General features: G+C 37.1%; 1 pseudogene; it reads left to right on the top strand.

Moving 5' to 3' along the window:
• The first annotated feature begins 9,014 nt into the window (after positions 1-9,014).
• LOC125922095 (enolase-phosphatase E1-like) lies at positions 9,015-9,773 on the top strand (annotated as a pseudogene).
• Positions 9,774-13,818: the final 4,045 nt, after the last annotated feature.

The raw sequence follows: 13,818 nt of genomic DNA on the forward strand, positions 1-13,818 counted from the left end.
AACATTCTGGACTCAGGGACACATGTGACCCCAGATGACAGAGCTTCTGATTTCCATGTTTAGATTCCTAACACTCTGCTGTGGACCTGAACAGCATTCCTCTACATTTTTCTATGTCCCTAAAATTTGGTCTTTATAATTCATATAAGCTAAAACCACAAATATAAAGGGGGAAGCAAGATGAAAAATAACGGAATGCATAGTTGTAGCAAAACTGCACTAAACCGGCCAGCATTTGTGGCATTTGTTTGGGTGGGGGCCAGTAAATTGCTTTTTTGTTGTTGTTAGGAGAAAACATTAACAATTCTGACATCCCTGTCTTCTCTTTTTACTGTACATGTAATAAATCCAATTTCATCAGCCTTGAAAGTGCTAATAAAAGATAAATGATAGCTTTATAAAAGGCACCACTATTAAGAACATATAACAGAAAGGGCTGTTGTTGTTTTTTTTAATGCCACTTAATTCAGCACATATTTAAAAAAGGTGAATTAGACATTTCTAAATGCTCACGATGGAAGGACATCTTTCATACATAAATCTAAAAATATTTTCTTAAGGCGAATTAGAAGTACAATTTAATACAAATTTGTGTCTGGCAGCTAGCTGAAGCAGAAGTTGTCTATTTGCTGCAGCTGATGCCTATCAGACTTTGAGGCACAATATGTACCAGCTGAAGTCTGTCAACAGGGAGACCAGCATAAGGGCAACATGATAGTCAAAACAGGATGAAACCATAGTCTAAACAAGATGACGTGAGCATTTGTGCAATTAACAGCATCAGCAAAAGGAAGGTTGTGTTTGGAATATTCTGCCAGGAATCCAAAGAAGGCAGAATGCTTATTTTGCCATAATAATGTTATGCTACATCTGACTAAATAGAATCAATGGCATGATGGGAAACTCTGCATAGACAGTAGTAAAGGGTAGAGTGGATGATGACAAAGTCTTAAGATTGAAAACGTTACCATGGCTGTTGCTATTGTAATCTGAACCCATTTTAAACCTAATATTCATTCCATCACTCATCTATGACTGTATTTAGAGACTATTAGCTGCTAATTTTGTACCAGGCATTGTACTGGCTTTTCAGTATTCATTATTTGATTTACCTTTTAATTTTTTCTTTATTTAACATTTATTCATTTTTGAGAGACAGAGCATAAGCAGGGGAGGGGCAGAGAGAGAGAGGGAGACACAGAATCCGAAGCAGGCTCCAGGGTCTGAGCTGTCAGCACAGAGCCGGACATGGGGTTCAGCTCTCGAACCGTATATCACGACCTGAGCCCAAGTGGGATGCTTAACCAACTGAGCCACCCAGGCGCCCCATTATTTGATCTAACTTTTAAAACAGTGTGTGTGGTCCCCATTATTAATAACATTTCACAGATGACAAAACCACAAGGAAGAGGTTTTTGTTTTGTTTTGTTTTGTGAGAGATAGAGATCGTACAAGTGTGGGGAGGGACAGAGGGAGAGGGAGAGAGAGAATCTTAAGCAAGCTCCACACCCAGTGCAGAGCCCAAAGGGGTTGGGGGGGAGCAGTGAGGGAGCTTGATCTCAGGACCCTGAGATCATGACCTGAGCTGAAGTCAAAAGTCAGTTGCTCAACCTACTCAGCCACCCAGGTGCCCCCACAAGGAGCAGTTTTAAAAACCACTGTAGTGGAAAGAACTGTGAAGTTAGGCAAATCTAAGCTGAACTATCAGTTCCGCTTTGCATAAACTCTAGGGATTTTACATAAACCACTTTATTTTTCTTGACTTTGGTAATTTTTAAAATACAAACCTCGAACAAGTATGAGGGTTAAAAGAAATTACTTCTTTTCACATGATTTTTGATATGATGTAAGTATTCAATTAATAGTGGAATCGATATTATTGTGGTTTTTAGGAGAAACAAGTTAAAAATGCTTTATAAATATGTCCTCATTTATGTAATGAATGAAACTCAGATTGTTAAGAGTACTAAGAACTTAAGCTTGTAATTGTAGGTTGCTAACCACGGGCATAGTGCTAAGCATCTTCTATGCCTTGTCTCATTTCATTGTCCCAGCTCTATGTGAGTGAGTTATTATCTCTATTTAACTGCTCAGGGACAGAGGCTATGGAAGTTTTGAACACAGGTGATAATTTTACTTCAGAACTTCTCCTTCTCCAATCCAATGCTCACCCCACCTGTCTTTTCTTTCCATAGATTTAAAGACAACAAAAATAGATAGCATTGTCTACTACTAATCTAGCAAGTAGAAGTTGAGTCCATCTTTATGGCATTGTCATTTGATATACAGAGGTATCTTGTAATTAGTTATATTTGTTTCTTTAAACACCATCAATTATAGCTTTTGCTCGCAATTTTGTCTTTAATGATGATTTTTAACAGCAATATTTTAAAAAATATATAGTATTTATTAATATCAGGTTTTAGTCAAAATTTGCCTCCAGAAGAAGCATTGAGAGGTACCAAATGACTCAAAAAAGAGCACAAGTGCATCTATAGTGCATTACATTGTTATTATAGTAAATATTTTATGAGTGTTAACGAGAAATTTAAAGCATTACTTCCTCTTGACAGGAATACAGGGGTATTGACCTCTACGGTTAGTGCCATTTTCCTTAGTTCGGTTTCCTTAGCTATTTCTTAAGGATACAGTCATAATTCCCACTACATTATATTTTTATTCTTATCGAACTATTTAGATTTGCAAGATTTTTACATCAAAACTCTTGTGATGATTTAAAGATTTGGTGAAATATACCTTCTCTTTGTGTCTAAGACCCTGCTGCTACTTAAGAGCAGAAAGACATCATCTGGTTGCTTATCAGAAATGCAGCATCTGAGGCCATACTCCAGACCTGCTGAATTGAAATCTACATTTTTTCAAGTTCCCCAGATGAATTGTCTGTACATTAATATTTTAGAAGCATTGTTCGTGAAAACACAAGCAGTAGAAGCTATGATTTTGCTGGGCATAACTTTGATGTATGGTGAGAACAGGGGAAGATTTAGGATACCCTAGTTTTGTAGTAAGAAGAGTTTGATTGCAGGAGGAAAAAAAGAAGAAAAAGAAAACCTGATATATTTTCAGGTGCAGAATATAGGGTGGAATTGTTGAACTGTATCATCTGTTAAATATAGGAGTTCTACATTTAATGGATTTAGGTTATTTTATTCACTTAGTAAAGTTAATTTCCTTAGAGGTAATCTGGGTCCTTGTTGCTAAGGGATTTTGGCATCTTTTTTTTTGTTGTTGTTTATTTGTTTGTTTTCTCAACACTTACATTATTTGTATAAATAGCATGTTTATTTGGGGTTACGATGTTTCATGTAATTAAGAATTAGTTTGGATGCAACTGTTATGAATGATAGTCTAATCTACTGGGAATATGATATAGGTTTCTAATCTTCCTGAACAGGTTTCACATTACCAAGCAATTTTAATATAAATTCTTCTGGATCAGTGGAAATTTCACACCAATCAATCAGAACATATAGAAAGATCTGTGTATGTAGTGAGCTACATATGCAAATAAACTACTTAATCAGAGAAATGATTTTTCACATCAAGGCTGTGGGGTTCAGATCATAGGGCAGTAGCAAGTGAAAACCATGAATAGTTTTGTTTTTTTTTTTTAAGAAAAATGCTTAAATTATCTAATTTAACATTACATATTTGAGCCTGTGCATTTTCCTCAGCGGTTTTCCTCTGAGCCTTACTTATACCTGGATCCCATTAGTTCCATAAGTGGTTTATCCCAAATAGGATTTTGGAGTTTCATTCGCACATACCTCATAATATACCTACAGCTATGTACCTCTCATAATATATCTATATTATATACCTACAGCTATGTACCTACAGCTATGTACCTACAGCTATCAATGTCTCCGAAAAGCAGAAGTTTCCTTCAATTTGTATAAGATTTTATTTTCCTTTCTCAGCATTCAATTTAGAGGTTTCCCTTTTCCGCCATTGTCTCTTTCTTCTGGCTAAGAATAAAGGAGAAATAAAAACCTATACACTACCAAAATAGAACTGTATTTACTGCATTAGAAAGATCAACAGAGTAGTGGCTTTAGGCTAGTAAAAACAATTAATCAGGGATAGAAAATTGAAGGAAACAAAGAGGGAGGGGGAAGAGGGGAAGGAAGAGGAGGAAGAGAAGGAAAGGAAGAGGAAGGAGAAAGAGGAGTAGGAGAAGACGTAGAGGAGAAGAGTGAGGAGAAAGAGAAGGAGGGAGAGAGGGAGGAGAAAGGAGGAGGAGAAGGAGAGGGAGAAGGAGGAGGAGGAGGAGAGGAGAAGAAGAAGGAGGAGGAGAAGGAGAAGGAGAAGGAGAAGAAGAGGAAGGAGAAAAGACCAACTATTTAAACCAGGAAGGACTTCTGAAAGATCTTTTAGACAATATCCAAATTGTTTGTAGTTTGGACTTATATGAACATTCTCATTGATGAAAATGTAGTCACCTTTATTTATTTATTTATTTATTTATTTATTTTTGTAACTTACAAAATCAAAGATTTCATAGCCTACTAGAACCTTGTAACCTTGGCTTAAAACAAAAGTCAAAACCCCAATACCATAGTTCACAAAATGAAATGTTGGGGTTATTTAGCAATTTAAAAGTGCTTACTTCTCATCTGTGTTCCAGAAATGATATTATTTTTGGTGGTTGAAATAAAATTCATCCCAATTTAATGATGACTTTTGGCATGTGGTATAGAACCAAAACATGGATTAAAAAAAATTGCATTAGGGGTCTGGGTGGCTCAGTTGGGTAAGCCTCGACTTCAGCTCAAGTCATGATCTTGCAGTTTGTGAGTTCGAGGCCCTATGCTGACAGCTCAGAGCCTGGAGCCTACTTCAGATTCTGTGTCTCCCTCTCTGCCCCTTCCCAGTTCACACACTGTCTCTGTCTCTCTCAAAAATAAAACAACATTGAAATAAAATTTTAAAAAATTGCATTAGGGCACCTGGGGTGGCTAAGTTGGTTGAATAGCCTACTCTTAATTTTGACTCAGGTCATGATTTCACAGTTCATGAGTTCAAGACGCACATCACCTGCTGGGAATTTTTCCTCTCCCACTCTCTGCCTCTTTCTCTTGCTCTCTCTCTCTCAAAATACATAAATAAACTTAAAAAAAATAAAATTGTGTTAGATCTATTGCTTTTCCTTCCTTGGTCACATCTGTCATTCTATGATAGATGCAATTGATCATAAAGGACATATAGACATAGATACAGATTTAGATGCTAGATATGCATACATACCCTACTGGAAAAAAACAATGCAGTTGTTCTTTCACACTTCTAATTAACACAATAGCTATCCATTGCATGTATACTAGTCCCCTGAAAGACATTTGTACTATTTGTGCTAGCTGGATTATGTTTAAGGTATACATATGCTAAACATCTTAACATGTTTAGAAATATGAAAGCCTGAAAATGAGTGGATTTCTTGTATTTTCACTTTTGCATTTCCATATGATATTTTGAAGAGGCAATACAGTAGTCCCACCTTATCCAGAGGGGATTGTTCCAAGACCCCCAGTGGATGTCTGAAAGTGATGATAATACCAAACTTTGCATATTTCCTGTTTGGTTTTTTTTTTTTTTTTGCTGTATATACACACCTATGATAAAGCTTAATTTATAAATAAGGCACAGTAAGAAATAAAGAACAATAATAATAAAATAGAACAACATAACAACATACTATAATAAAAGCTGTGTGAATGAGGTCTCTCTAAATATCTTATTGTATTATACTCACCCTTCTTTTGATGATGTGAGATAACGAAACACGTACATGATGAGATGAAGTGAGGTGAATGACACAGGCATTGTGACATAGCACTAGGGTTACCGGTGACCTATATGGACCTGTCCTTCTCCAAGGGAGGATCATCTGCTTCCTGACTACAGTTGAGCAGAGGGAACTGAAACTACGGAAATCAAAGCAAGAAATAAAGGGGGACTAGTGAACTTCAATTTACTATTAATGCTGCCAGCTTATTCTTCTCAACACTCCTTATGTTTTTCTGGGCCAAAAGTGGTTTGAGAAAATTGTTCGTCTTTATATGTGTGCCTATTGAGTGGCTCTTCTGAGGTTATACAAGCTAAAATACCCTGTATGCTTAAACTCACTAAACTATTCATGCTTGCTTATTCTTTTGAAAATCATTTTAATTCAAAATTTTAAAACTAGTTTTTGACATTTTGCCTTGTCAATACACTAGCTGACAAAGACAGTCAATCCATAACATGCTCTCAGTGATCATTGCTGTCAGCTTTTGACCAATACTGGTCTTTTTTCTATAATTTAGTGCTAATGCTGGCAGACCTTGTGATTCACATCTTTCCTGGAACTTAATTAAATAATTGAACAACAATCAACTTATTCACTCTCAGTGGTCCCGCAAGCTGGAAATGTCAATAATAATTCTCCTTTACAGAAGCAAATTCAGTGTTAATTTAGAGCTATTGGTCTGCTTTGTTAAATATGCCAAATAAACACTTGGTTGTGTCTACTTAGTTGATTTACTACTGAATAAGACTTTTGTTTTTTTCTCATGTATCTTTTTTTAGTAGAAGAAGGTGTGACATAATAACATACACACTGTTCCTGTTACATATTCAGAAGCAGAAAAATAACTTTTAAATGCATTGGCACTAATTTTCCAGAGATAATTACATAAAGAATAATAGTATCTAATCTCACTTAAATATAAATGAACATTTTTAAATATATTGAAATAATATTTATCATAGTTTTAAGCCCACAAGGCATTGTTGATTCCAGGATATGCCAGATCAGCGACCAGAACAAGTTGATCAGGCCAGGCACGAATCAGTTCACCTTGTCTCTAGATAGGGTTCTCATTTTACTCATTCTGAAACTACATGGTACCAATTCATAGAAAATATCACACTCAGTGAAATACACATAAGACTAATGTATGAATCAAAATGACGGCCCACTGGGGAACCTGGGAGGCTGAGTGAGTTAATCAACCAACTCTCGATTTCAGCTCAGGTCATGATCTCGTAGTTCATGACATTGAGCCCCGAGTTGGGCTCTGCTCCGACAGCACAGAGCCTGCTTGCGATTCTCTCTCTGCTCCTCCCCTGCTCAATTGCACATAATTTGCACACACTCTCTCTCTCAAAATAAAGAAATAAACATTTAAAATCTATATATATTAAAAAAAAAACAGAATGACGGATCGTTAATGTTAATGGAAGATAAGTGGTAAGGAGGCTACATTCTTGTGTTTGGAGATTGCCATATATTCTATGTATAAAAGTAATACTGAAAAATGGTTTATTATTATTTTTTAATTCATGCACAACGTGGGGCTCAAACCCACAACACCAAGAACAATATTCACACTTTACCAACTGAGCCAGCCAGGTGCCCCCTGAAAAAAATGTTTTCTTATAAGACATCTATTGGAGTGAACACAGAGAAGGAAGTCATAAATTTAGGTAATCTGGAAAGTCATTCTCAGCTAAGAAACCTATGGACAGGCTATGGCCTTTGCCAGTGTGACTGGGTTTTCTGTCTGGCGCCTGCAACCCTCAACATTGTCCAAAAGCTTGATATTATCTTTTTTTTAATATTCTTATTTTGATGACTTATTAAGAAAAAATTAACATAATTATCTTGTGAGGGTTCCAAAGTACTCATCTGCAAACCTTGTACTAATATATAGTAAATGGGGAGTGTAAAAATGCAAATTTTTCTTTTCTAGAAAGAATTGCAATTTATTCAGAGATTATATATTATTATATATTTTTTTTAACTTTTTTAGTATTAACTGTTCTTTCAGTCATGAAATTAAGATGAGAGATGACAAGAGATGACAACATTTTTAGTGATTTCATAACACAATAAAAATTGGAAATGTGATGGTCCCAGAATTGAAGAAGAAGCAATTTAGTTGTCATAAAAATATCAGTCTGGACACTACCTGTCTACATCATTACTTTCTCACGCTATAGTGTAGAGCCAGAATTTCATAAAGCAGCACCTCATCTCTTGATTCTTGTGGGGGTTTTTGTTCCGGAAAAAGCAATTTGGTTGCCAGATTATCATGTATTGCATGGGAGCAATGCTTCTATGAATAAATCTGATATTGAATTAAATTAGTTATGAGTCCTGAGATGGCTCACAGTTTGCTGTGTAGGAGCATACCCATAAATGCTGGTGCTAAATGTTTAAGGACAGGGTGGGGAAGGAGACAACTTGATTTGTAACACTGATGATCTCTGTGGTGTGGATACTCCCACTATGTTGGATTTCAAGTTACCACCATGACGTCTCTTCACTGAACTTGGGCTTGAGAAGAGATGTGCACAATCAGCTGAGCAAACTATTTTGATACAGGTTTCAGAAACCACTGCCCCAATGTATTTAACTATTTAGATTTTATTAGACGCATGTCCACAGTTTCCATCTGGTAACATGGATCGATGTTGAACTTAAAAAGAATGAATGGAATCCAATGTAAACAAAAACAAACAAAAAAATAATTGTAGAAAGTAATTTTAATTGTTACATTAAACATTGTTCCCAAGTTTCAACCCATGTGTTTCCAAATGACTCTATACCTAAGGCAATAGAATTTTGACAAAGATATTATCTGTTTTATCACTTTTGGCTTGCTAAAATATAGTATAATATAGTCCTTAGGCTTGCTCTGTGGACATAAATTTCCCAGTAGGGAAATAACTTAGAAACCTGTCCTAAAGTCAAGGAAATCTAGGTCTCGGCCTCCGGGCCTAGGCAGCTCAGGAGCTCAGGGCCCCTGTGCAGTGGTCTCATCTACCTTGAGGGGCATGCAGTTGGTTCCCTTCCTCGTTTTTCAGACATCCACGTGCTTGCAGAGTGGGAGATTCTTGCTGGGCTGTCGGAAGTCCAGGAGGTGTTGGACTCCTCCCCCCTCCAGGAGGGAGGGCACAGCCGTTCCCCTCTCTGCCCTTCCTTCCAGGAGGCCGATTCGGGTAGAGAAATGATCCTGCTTTCCGTGTCTGCTGAAGTCGCTGTGACTGCCACCCCAATTGTCTCAGTAAACATTTTATTTCCTTCCATCAAAGAAAATGTTAAGGACTATCTGCAGACACACTGGGAGAAAGAAGAGTGCCAGCAGGATGTTGTCAGTCTTTGGGGGAAACAGGCTGAAGAGGATCCCCACCTGGACTGGGCTGTTCCCATCCCTGCCGCCTCTGGGAACAGAGCAGATGACCTGCAGTGGGTGATCCAGGCCAGTGGTGGATAAGGGGTGCTGGCAGAAGTCTCTAGACTGAAAGGCCATGGTGATGAAACAGCTGCAGAGCCTCAGGTGCAGGGCGGCATTCACAGCTGGGCACATAAAAGCAGCATTCTTTGACAATGTGGTTCCAGCGGTCAGGAAATGGAGACAGGCTGGAAGCAAGGTGTATATGTATTCTTCAGGGAATGTAGAGGCCCAGAAGTTATCATTTGGCCATTCTACAGAGGGAGAGAAACTTGAGCTTGTTGATGGTCACTCTGATATCAAGATTGGACACAAAGTGGAGAATGAGAGTGACCAAAGGATTGCCAAAAGCCAACCAACAACATCTTGTTTCTGACAGACCTTACTCTGGAGGCCAGTGCTGTTGAGCAAGTGGATGTTATTGTCACTGAGCTGGTGAGACCCAGTCATGATGAGCGTTTGACAGATGATGAAAAGAATTACCACAGCCTTATCACGTCCTTCCATGGACTGTACCTGCCTTCCTCAACCTAGAGAAGGATGACAAACCTGTCCTCACAAAGTTGTCCCTGGAGTCTATTTTTATTCTGATGGTAAAAGTAACTTACTTTGAAAACACATATATATGATGCATAGAGAGGGGAACCCTTTTGCACTGCTGATGGGAATGCAAACTGGTGCAGCCACTCTGGAAAACAATATGAAGTTTCCTCAAAAAATTAAAAATGTACTACCCTAGACCCAGCAATTGCACTACTAGGAATTTATCCAAATCTTACAAAAATGCTGGTTCGGAGGGGCAGATGCACCCCAATGTTTATAGCAGTGCTATCAACAATAGCCAAATTGTGGAAAGAGCCCAAATGTCCATCAACGGATAAATGGATAAAGAAGATGTGGTATATATTACAATGGAATACTACCTGGTGATGAAAAAAATAATTTAAGTTTGCTATTTGCAACAACATGGATGGAATGAGAATGTATTATGCTACGTGAAATACGTCAGTCAGAAAAGACATATCATATGATTGCACTCATACGTGGAATTTAAGAAACTCAATAGATGAACATAGGGGAAGGGAAGAAAAGATAAGATAAAAACAGAGAGAGAGGCAAACCATAAGAGACCCTTAAATATAGAGAACAAACTGATGGTTGCTGGAGGAGGGGTGGGAGAATGGGCTAAATGGGTGATGGTCATTAAGGAAGGTACTTGTTGGGGGTGAGCACTGGGTGTTATATGTGAGAGATGAATCAGTGGGTTCCACTCATGAAACCAAGACTATATGTTTTCTAACTTGAATTTAAACTAAAAAAAAAAAAAGCACATATACACATCCACATAGGTATGCAACTGTATATTTGCGTATGTTTAAATTGCCTTCCACAGGTACATAACTGAAATGAAAATCTCAGTTCAGTGAGAGATGTCCGAACAATATGTCTTTGGCCTTGCCTCATCATTGAGTTCTACTTATTTCCAAAAGCCTGGGAGTTTTGAATGATGGGAGCTGAGAAATATTCCAGCTCCCTCATTTGACACCTCCCTTCTCCAAACTTCACCAAACTGGGGCAACAATGAAGTATTCATTTTAAACTATATCAAGAACTTTCTTCATGGAATTTATTTCTAGTGCCCACAATAACTGTCTGGATAATGTTTTTTCTTGTACCTAACCTTGCCTGTGTCACTTTCCTACCAGTGTTCTTCATTCTCCCCAAGTAAACCACCTGTATTTTAATCCTTGCCAAAGCAAAACACTAGACTAGGTTTACAATCTCATGGACAGGTCACGTACAGAGGTTTATTACCCATAAAATTTTAGGATATTATGGCAAATATTATTTCCCTGAGAACAAAAGTACCTGAGCTCTAGTCCTTGATTCTTCACAGTCTAGCTCTGAAACAAGGATACTTGTCTTCCCTGGACTCAGTCATCTCTCATTGTCAAATAAGGATTTGGATAGATAAATGATCTAGAGCCTCTTTCTAGACTAACTTTATGATTCTAAGACAGAAATCCCTAGAAGGATTGCTTCCATAAATGGTCTGTCATATTTTAGAAAATGAAGGTTTGGGTGCAGATAGATGTTTCCTAAGAACCTGAGAAGTTAGGTGCCTGGGTGGCTCTGTCATTAAGCATCTGACTTTGGCTCAGGTCATGATCTCACTTTTGGTGAGTTTGAGTCTCACATTGGGTGAGCTCAAGCCCTGCTTCAGGTAAAAACATGAGCCCTGGATGAGACCTGTTTCTCTCTCTCTTTCTCTGTCTCCCTCCCTATCTCTCTCTGCCCCTCGTGGGAATCTCTCTTTGCCCCTAGCTCACTTGTGCCTCTCTCTTTCTAAAAACAACAACAACAACATAGAACCTAAGAAGTTTTGTGTATGCGTTCATTCATTCATTCATTTATTACACAGACTTTATTAAATATCTCTTCTGCAAAAATCACTGTAGATATGCATTCTTCAAAAGGCAGCTACTAGCCACATGTGACTAACTTTAAATTTAAATTAATTAAAATTCAATAAAACTAAAAATTCAATTGTCAGTCTCTCTAGCCACATTTCAAGTGTTCAGTAACTATTATGTGTCTAGTGCCTACTCCGTTGCATAGCACAATTATAGAATATTCCCATCACTGCAGAATATTATATTGGATAGAGCTGCTCTCAGAATGATGAAGAAAATTAAATCAGACAATTAGCCTTCAAGAAATAATACCTAAAAATTTCAGTAAAATGTGAATATGTAACTGGGCATAGTTGATACCAAGTGAGCATTTCCAATCACCTACTTTATAGTCATTTAGATGTAAGTTTTCAGGGAAGGCTTCATCATAGATAGAGAATCTGAAGGTTAGTCAGAAGAGTAGACTGTTACAGACTTTGTAAGTATTTATTTATTTGTTTGTTTATCAGAGAGAGAGAGGGAGTGAGCAGGGGAGAGGGGCAGAGAGAGAGTATCTTAAGCAGGCTCCATGCTCAGCTCAGAGGTATATATGTATGTATTTAGTTAGTTAGTTATTTTATATATATATATATATTTTTTTTAATTTTTAAGTTGGCTCTATGCCAAGTATGGAGCCTAGTGCAGGGCTTGAACTCAGGACCATGAAAGGAAGACCTGAGCTGAGATCAAGAGTTGGTTGCTTAACCAAACTGAGCTACTCAGGTGCCCTTGTAAACATTTAGAAACCAGTCAGAGAGACTTAAATTAATAGGATGAAAAAAACTATAAAGTAACATCATAAAATAGTCAAATAACATTGTTTTAACTATATTCTTACAACCACTATATTAAAAAAAAACTGTAAATTTAAGTTTAAAAAAGCTTTAAATATAGTCGTTGTAAGTATATATATATGGGGCATCTGGGTGGCTCAGTCAGTTCAGCATCTAACTCTTGTTTTCGGCTCAGGTCATGATCTCATGGTTCGTGAGTTTGAGCCCCAAGTCAGGCTCTCTGCATCAACAGTGTGGTGCTTGCTTGAGATTCTTTCTCTTCCTGTCTTTCTGCCCCTACCCTGCTCGTGCTCTCTCTCTCTCTCTCTCTCTCTCTCTCTCTTTTTTTCAAAAATAATTAAACTTAAAAAAGAAAATACCTTGGATTGTGAGTAACTTGTTCTCTGAGTGTTCTACTAGACAAGCGAATATTTCCAATACACAAGCGAATATTTCCAATAAATTTTAACTTGATAAGCAAGTGATGTCTTGTAATACGATTAGTACATGGCACATCACATGATTACAACTGAGCCAATGGTTCTTGAAATTTGCTTTGATATACAAGTGCTTTGAATTACAAGCATGTTTCCAGAGTGAATTAGGCTCGCAAACCAAGATTTTGCTATATATAGATGAGAGTTACAGAAAAAATTGAAAGCTTCTTTGTCCCATATATTTTATTTTTCTTACTTGATAAAAGTGGAAACAATAATAAAAAACAGAGCATTTAAAAAAACACTTACCTTTCTCTTAGGTTTATTAAGTATCATATAGGTTGTCATTCAGATCTTTCTTATTTGCATCCACCACAATATCTAACAGTAACTAAGAAATACCTGTTGGATGATGTCATTGGATAATCATCACCCTTAAGTCTTGTGAACTTTCTTTTGGAAAAAAAAAAAGATTTAAAACATCTTTTTAATGTCCAATGTAATTTTGTAGTGTTTACATGTATAACTTTCCTTGGTTTGGATTTAAATTCTCCACAAGCTCTGTGACCTTGAGCAAGGTAGGTAAATCCCTCTTCACCTCACCTTTCTCATCTGTAAACAAGTTAATAACATCACCTCCATCATGAGGTGGCTGTAAGGAAGTAACTGAACTAAATCATCTAAAAATACTTAGAATAGTGTTTGGCATATAAGAAATTCTCTATAAGAATTGGTTTGTGAATATTGTTGCTGTTCTTATTGTTGTTCTCAGCTACTCGTTAGAATATCTGAGATCCGCTACAAATAAGACCTGAGTTAAGATGTCTAGCTTTAAAATTAGATGAGCCGGTAAAACTATCATCAATATTGAGTGAGCACTTAAATGGGACGCTTATTAGGAAGTGCTTCAGTTTAC

Source organism: Panthera uncia, chromosome C2 (genome assembly GCF_023721935.1).
Source record: "Panthera uncia isolate 11264 chromosome C2, Puncia_PCG_1.0, whole genome shotgun sequence".
NCBI lineage: Eukaryota > Metazoa > Chordata > Mammalia > Carnivora > Felidae > Panthera > Panthera uncia.